The 8403-nt window shown below is 35.0% G+C and overlaps 1 non-coding gene across 1 annotated transcript; it reads right to left on the bottom strand.

The window, feature by feature from the left end:
• Window positions 1-8028: 8028 nt before the first annotated feature.
• On the bottom strand, window positions 8029-8135 carry LOC113860337. Its single transcript, XR_003503790.1, has one exon. It is a non-coding gene; the product is annotated as a small nucleolar RNA R71 (small nucleolar RNA).
• Window positions 8136-8403: the final 268 nt, after the last annotated feature.

Genomic DNA, 8403 nt, shown 5'->3' with positions numbered 1-8403 from the left:
TCCTGATGCATCTAGATCCCAGATTGATAAATTGAAAAAAGTAATGCTAAATATTATGTTTGGGATGATCCATATTTGCAGAAATCTTGTAATGACCAGGTCATCCGTCGATGTGTTCCTGACCACGAATTTCAGGACATTCTGTACTTTTGTCATGGCACATCTGTAGGAGGCCATTTTGGACCGCAGAGGACAGCCAGGAGAGTTTTGGACAGCGGATTCTATTGGCCTACCATTTTTAGAGATGCAGCCAGATTTTCTGAGAGCTGTGAGATATGCCAGAAGGCGGGAGGGACTATTACTATGAGACATGAGATGCCTCAGCAGCCCATTATTTTCTGTGAGATCTTTGATGTTTGGGGCATCGATTTCATGAGTCCTTTTCCTGTTTCTGCTGGATACTCTTACATATTGATTGCTGTTGACTATGTGTCTAGATGGGTGGAGGCAAAGGCCACTAGAACTAATGATTCTAAAGTTGTTTTGGATTTTCTCCGTACTCATATTTTTTGCAGGTTCGGTGTGCCTAAGGCTATCATCAGTGACCAGGGAAGTCATTTCTGTAACAGGACCATTGCAGCATTATTCCAGAAGCATGGGTTACACACAGAGTTGCTACACCATATCATCCCCAAACTAATGGGCAAGCTGAGGTATTTAACAGGGAAGTCAAGCACCTGTTGCAGAAATTAGTGCACCCGAATAGGAAAGATTTGAGTAAGTTTCTGGATGATGCTCTCTGGGCTCAGAGGACAGCTTATCGAACACCATTAGGCATGTCTCCATTTTGAGTGGTATTTGGTAAAGCATGCCACCTTCCGGTGGAAATTGAGCATCGATCATATTGGGCTATAAAGAGTTGTAACTTAGCACTTGAGCAGGCCAGAATTGAAAGAAAGCTCCAGCTTCAGGAGCTTGATGAAATACGCTTGCAAGCCTATGAGAATTCTAGATTGTATAAAGAGAAAGTTAGGAGATTTCATGATACACATATTCTGAGAAAAGAGTTCTCTGTAGGCCAGAAAGTGTTATTGTTTAACTCTTGACTGAAATTAATTGCAGGTAAGCTTCGATCTAGATAGGATGGACCTTTTGTGATTACTCATGTTTTTCCCCATGGTGCAGTTGAGATTCAGGATAAAGCTACCAGCAGGACTTTTAAAGTCAATGGTCATCAGCTAAAACTATTCTAGGAGAGTAGACCAGTGGAGCCCGCTCAGAACATAGTTGATTTATCCTTAGTGGAGCCTACTTTGATGGAGGATGTGTCTTCTTAGGCACTCAGAGTTTGGAGCATTGTGTTCTTTGATCTTTTTTTCTTCTCCTTATAGTTTCATTTACTTTTTCATATATAGTTTTCATTTTATTTGTGGATTGTTTTGCATGTTTTGCATATTCTATTTCCTTTTCCTACATTGTGGACAATGTGTGTTTTAAGTGTGGGGGGAGGGTGTAGTCCTTAGCATATTTTTCATTGGATTCCCTTGCTTTTAGAGACTTCATTTTTTTTGTATGCATCTTTTCATTTGCCATTCTAAGTTAGAAGTTTCATAACTTGATAGATGTGTTTCTTGCATTTTGAGTATTAGCTAGTTTTTCATGATGATTAGGTCTTGGATCATTGATTGGTAGAATGTATGCCTTAGTGAGATTTGAGCTTATCTTCTTTCTTGTGTGATTCACTCATGTTTGTAGGTATTCTAGAACTTGATTTGACTCTTTTTGATGTCATTTGTTCACATGCACTTTTGATATGATTTAGGCCTTCTTTTGATTCTAGTCACTTGGCCAAATTGACTTACCTTGCATGTATTTCATTTGTTTTTCCCTTTGAGCCTTGTTGACCTTTTTCTTGATGATTTTGCAGCTCATTACAAGCCATGTAGCTTGAAAAAACCATGATGTGCCCAACCTTTGGGAATATATGAGCTTTGGAATTGTTTTGGGAATTGGTTAAAAACAAGTGTGGGGGTGTTTTGTACATATTGCTTTATTCATGACATTTTGAGCATATTTTGATGCTTTGTAAGATGATTAGAAAAGTGGATTGTATAGAAACAGTGCAGTACCTACAAAGAAAAAATAAAAAATAATAATAATAATAAATAATAATAATAATAATAATAATAATAATAATAATAATAAAACAAACAAACTATTATTTTAGCTTTTGTACATTTGTTCTAGTTGAAATAGTTGTGATGTTTTTTTTTTTCTTGTTTTTAATCCATTCCCCATTGCTCTTCTTTTCTCTTTGGTTTTTAGCTTTGTACACTTTCTTTTATCTTACCTTTACCTTAGCCACATTACAAGCTTAATTAAAGTCCTATTGATCTTTGGTGCATGTGTTTTAAATGGTAGAAATTAGAGGCTCTTCAAGCTTATGGAAATACTTACTTTCATGATGTGCTTTGAGTGAAATTTCTTGCCTAGACACTTGAGAGATTAAGTGATACACATCTTTGTGAGAATTCTACCAATTGTGATCCATAATTTGATTTGATTGAAACTCTTCTTTACTTCTAATGTTGGAGCATATTCTTGATTGTTTTGATTCTTCCATACTTTGATTGCTGGCTGATTTTTGTTGCTCACACTACTTACACTTTTGCTTTGTGTTCATTTCTTTTCTTTTCTTTTCTTTTGCTTGGGATTGCAAAAGCTTAAGTGTAGGGGTATTTGATAGCTCATATTTTGTTCTCACATTTTTAGTCTTATTGCATCCTTTGCATGTCTTTTCATTCCCTTATTTCTTCCATTTAATATGTTTTTGCATTTATCTTGTTAATTAGGAATTTTCGTAAATACTATACTTTTGTTCATATTTTCTATTCTGACCTGTAGTTACTAATTTGGTCATAACTTTTTCGTTAGATATCTTTTTTGGTTTATTCTTTTTGCATTGGATTCCTTACTTCCAAGGCTTCAATTTGGACATATGGATCGTGCTATTTGGAGTCCGGAGCTATTTTCTACGAATTTTAGAAGTTTAGACTTTTGTATAGCTTTTGTTTAGCTTTTGTTTTGCGATTTTGTTGTATTTATTTTCGACCCAGCTCTGGCCCATTCGGTTTTGCTCTTTTAGGACTACTATTTATAGAGGCCAGGGGCTGACTTGGAAGAACTTTTAATTCATTTTTTCATTTTTCAGTTTTGTAATAACTTTCCCGCTTCCAATAGAACCTCTGAAATTTTTACACATTCTCTTCTTCTCTTGCAATTTTTTACTCGAATTTGCATTGCTCTACATTTTACAATTGAAAGGCGATTAGTTTCTGCAATTTCTAGACGAATTCTTCCATGTGTCTTCTCCAATTACGTTGCCAAGGTCCAGATCGCATTTGTCAAGATGATTTTGATGCTCCAAGTTTGTTTTCTGATTTCATACTTTTACGATTGCATAGGAAGCATTGTTCGATTGAATTGTGCATTGTTCTTAATTGCATAATAAGCAATTGATTAATTGTTTGTTGTGCGGGAAAGATTTGAACAATTCAGTTTTCATTCTCGGTTTTGGATTTGTGTGTTTGGATCTCGGTTTTAATTCCCTGCGTTTAATTCTCTACATGTAATTCTCTGCATTTTAATCTTCTGCAATTTGTTATTTACATGTTACTCAAGAACCAAGCATGAATTTAATATTCATTCTAAGTGAATACGGAGTATAATACCTAAATTTTACTAAAGCTCTGATACCACTAAAGTGTAACACCTAAATTTTAGTAAAGCTTTGATATAATCAAGTCAAGTCTAATAACATTTTCCAACTGAACTTATATAAACGTATAATTATCACAATATCGTCATCCAAAACCCACGACATCACCATAGAAGAATCATCGTCAATTTCTTTATATCTCATGAATATATATAGGCACATTCCAAGAGGTGGCAAGTATTGTTTCCCTCTTACTCATCTCAACATTATTCATATCAATTCACTATCAAACTCATTTAGAATAAATGGAGACAATTAATCGTTATCAACATCAGAGATAAGGAAGTAACAACTCAACGTATGATCCTTTTAACCATTTCACGTCGTTATTAGGCATCTGAAACTTTCACTCATTTCAATGAGATTTTGCAATGTCTACTTCCCTTTTTCATATCTCATTCCGAACATCAACAAAAATATAATTTCATATCAAAGTAGTAAAATGAACATATCATCATCTCATGAATTTGAAATCGGAATCGAGAAATATGAACATGGATAGTATTAAAAAAGAAACAAATAAAATAAGTCCATCCTATGAGCAGTGTTAACCCATGACTATATAAACTACCCAATACATAAAATTCCAAAGAAAGAGAATTCTCGCTAGGTCGGATTCCATCCTATCAAAGGAAGGTGAGTCGTTCATTAGTTGAGGGCGAGGAGAAGGTTGTAGATAATCATCATTACTATCAATCCATTCGATGATAGGCGGTGACGAACGTGAAACAAGTGGAGGTGGTGTTCGGTTTGGTAATGCTGAAGAAATAGGAGGTGGGTAAATAATGATGCATTCGTCATTTGGTTGAGATACGGATATGTTAGCAAGAAGACAGTTGCTCTAATAGGGCTTCCAACCATCACCGATGACGGTCCCAAATTCAGGGTGATCATCCCATAGTAAACAAGATGACGTGTTGCTGGGTCATAGGTCTAAGTCTCCTTCCCTCCATGATCCTCTTCCATATCATTGTCTGTTAGGTATCCATTTGTCACACAGTCATACAAGACACACAAGAAGAATACAAAACAAAAAGAAACACAACAGAAAGGGTGAGTCTATCACCAAAAATCAATCAATAACAAAAAATGACAATAATTACAAAAATGAGCTAATAGAAAGTGTTCATCTTAATTTACTCATGAAAATATCATACAAATATATTATAACTAATTGTAAGGTTAGGTAAAATCACTAAATGAAATGCATGTCGCTCACAGAATTTTACTCCCTCAGAATTCCAACGTCCCTCCAGTCAACGTGATCAGAGATCTTCATTCCCTACAAGCACACAAATACATATATCAGGATATCTTTCCATTCATTTAACCTTTATTCCTCAGGAATAAGTCTACCACAATCCTCGGTAATGCTTGCTCACGTCAGAATTAGTGAAGGTTTACTGGCGATGTGACCTAGTCCCAGTAGCTACTCCGTACCATTAGGTTAACCCCCTCACTACCCATAAGGTCCTTCCCTAAACCTAAATACTAACATTCCCCAGTTGTGCCCTACTATTACTTTGACTCTCCTTTTCACTTCCATGCATGATGCATATGAGCAATTACGTGAACACAGTCACAATCATTATTTATCACCATTCAACATTATCATTCTTGAATCATACATGCAGGTTTCAAGTAAAATACCATGTTTTGCAACCATCATCACAATTTTGGCTAATACAGCCACTGATAACACAACAATTAGATCCTGAGCAAGTAAGAAGTATATAACAGTTTTATCATCCATAATTTAGGCAAAAACATTATAAATTTCTTATTTTGAACTAAATATACCTAGGGTATATTCAAGATGAAAAGTCATGCGCATGTATGACTATTTAAAAATAAAAGGAAAACAATAATAAATACATTAACTTTTTATGCGAGTATGGAACAAAACGTACAAATTCTAACTACGAAACTATTGAAAATATCCACAAGGCAGTCATAAGGTTAACTCAACATTCATTTGGTTTTTAAACCAATAAACAATAAAAGTCAGAATCTAATTATACCACAAATTATTTGAAACTCAAGGTCAGAACTAAGAATTTGATTTTAAAAGAATAGGTTATTTGTTTCGGTAAAAGGAAAGTTTGAAAGAAAATAAGTTCTCCTTTGATTTTTATCTAGTTACCCTATCACCATTACAAAACATTCACCCTTTTTTTTACCAAGAAAAACTTTTCATAATGAAATCCATTGTAAACTTAATCAAATTAATCGTCATGCACATTTGTTGAATTAAAACTTGTGTTTTTAGCCTCTAAGGTGTAAACTAACAAGAAACTAGGTAGGATTCATGGAAAATTAACATGTAGCAGGGTATGGTTGTATAAACCGAAAGAGAAAATAAGTGGGTTTTAGAAAAATTAGCATGCGACAAGGTATTAATTCAGAATCACTCATTGCACTCAACAGAAAAGAACGTCTGATAAGTCTGTAATTAGGCCCTCTTTTACAGCCCATATATTCATATTTGACATTTATTTTATTTGGGTTTTACACTAATTTATATATTAATTGTGTAGTTTGGTATAAAAAGGTCACAAGTGGATTTTGGATTCATTATGGGTCCAAATTGATGAAAGATTAGAGCTTCGCAGCAGTCAGCAGGCCCAGACCCATTCAATAAGCACGGGGTGCTTCGAGCCTATGCACGGTCGTGCTTAAGGCCTTGCATGACTGTGCTCATCTGCGGGAAGCCCAATTATGAATACTTTTTAGGGTTTTCAAATCCTATAAAAGGGAAGATCTCATGCATCGTAAAAAAAGACCGTTTTTCCATCTTGGCTTTGGCTCTAGAATACATTTGATCTCGTCTCTCTTGCACGAGATCCTTGACACATGCTTGGCGAGACTTGGAGCTTCGAGCGACCGTACTTGAAGACTAGAAACTCATGTCATTCTAGTTTGCTTTTCTTTATGGCTTTGTTTATGATTGTTTTAGTTCTTTTCTTTAGCATGAGTAACTAAGCCCATAGCTAGGACTATGGGAACTATTGTTCATGAATTTAAGGGATTTTAATGTTTGAATCTAAATTTGATTTCCGTTTTCTGATTAGATTTTATCCTATTGCACTTCTCTCTTAATCCTAATTAATTATATCGTCAGGCGACCGTATCTCGGTTAATTAATAGATCTATAAGGTAAAAAGAGACAAAGGATTAGGTGGACCAAACCAATCTTTCTCTTCTAATCGTTATTAAATTAATAGGTTCATAGGTTCCTTAAGCTTTCTTGAATTGATGTCTTACATGTCCATTGGGGATGTTAATTTAGAGAAAAGAATATTAATATTGCATGACCATTGGGTATTAATAGTATTCGTATGAATGATTGGTAATCAAAAGGAAATCAAATTTAGAGTTAAATAGAAGAATAATATAAAGGATTGAATGAGAAAACCCATATGCCTTAGGTTCCTCTCCGATAAGTTTAACCAAGATGTGCATTGTATTCCTTACTCTTAGTTTTATAATTGATTTTATAAATTCTTGTTTTTAATTAATATCGTATCTTTGAAGCTTAAACAATTGAATTAGAAAATTCTTAGTAATTGGAAATTAATCCTTGTGAGACGATATTTCTGGAACTTAATTTAAGAACCCTTTATTACTTCTCGATGGGTACACTTGCCCTTCGAACAAGTTTTTGGCGCTGTTGCCGGGGATTGCTTTTTCAATATTAAGAAAATCTCAAATTTAATTGATTTAACTGATTTGTGTTTTTTTTTTTTGGTTTATTGTTAAATTTTTCTTTTATATTTTATAATTTTCGTTTTTATTTTATTTTAATTTTTTTTATTTCACAATTTCTTTTAATGTATGCTCACTCGTTCTAAGTGTTCTACAACTTGTTTATTTGATTCGGAGATTGAGAGAACAATGCGTAGACAAAGAAAAGAAGTGAGAGAGCAAAGAATGGCAGAGGGAAGGAGATCGATCCAAGATTACATGACACCCACTGCTAGAGGCACCCTTAGAAGCATTGCAGCCCCTAATGTGGAGGCAAACAATTTTGAATTGAAACCAGCACTCATAACCATGGTCCAAAACTCCATATAGTTTGGAGGCATGCCTAATGAAACTCCAATTTACATCTGACAAAGTTCCTCCGATTGACAGATACTATAAAATACAATGGAGTCTCCAATTATGCTATTCGACTCCGTCTTTTCCCATTCTCGGTATCTGAAAAGGTGAATGCATGGTTTTCCTCACTCTCAGCCAACTCCATCAGAACTTGGGAGGATCTCACTTAACAATTCTTGGGAAAGTACTTTCCCCCATCAAGGTCCTCTAAGCTTATGATGGAGATATGTTGCTTCTAGCAATATGAAGCAGAATTCTTATTCGAAGCATAAAAGGGATTTGGAGAGCTTTTGAGGAGATGTCCTCATCATGATTTTTCGACGTGGAGATAGGTACAAATATTTTACAGTGGCCTATCAATCACTACTAAAGCTACAATTGATGCTGCAGCAGGAGGGTCCCTCATAAGAAAAGATCCAGATGACGCATAAAAGCTGATAGATGAGATGGCATCTTCTAGCTTTGAGTGGCGTACTGCTGACTCTTATGACATCAAGAGGAAAGAGACTGCCCCAGTTTACCAAGCAGAGAGCAGCAGTCCACTAATGAACCAAATGACAATCCTTACAAAGTAACTAGAATCT

The sequence above is a fragment of the Abrus precatorius genome, unplaced genomic scaffold (assembly GCF_003935025.1).
Source record: "Abrus precatorius isolate BTA unplaced genomic scaffold, Abrus_2018 Scaffold2, whole genome shotgun sequence".
Taxonomy (NCBI): Eukaryota; Viridiplantae; Streptophyta; class Magnoliopsida; order Fabales; family Fabaceae; genus Abrus; species Abrus precatorius.
Note: the sequence above shows the minus strand (reverse complement) of the source record. Positions and strands in the feature narration are given on the sequence as shown.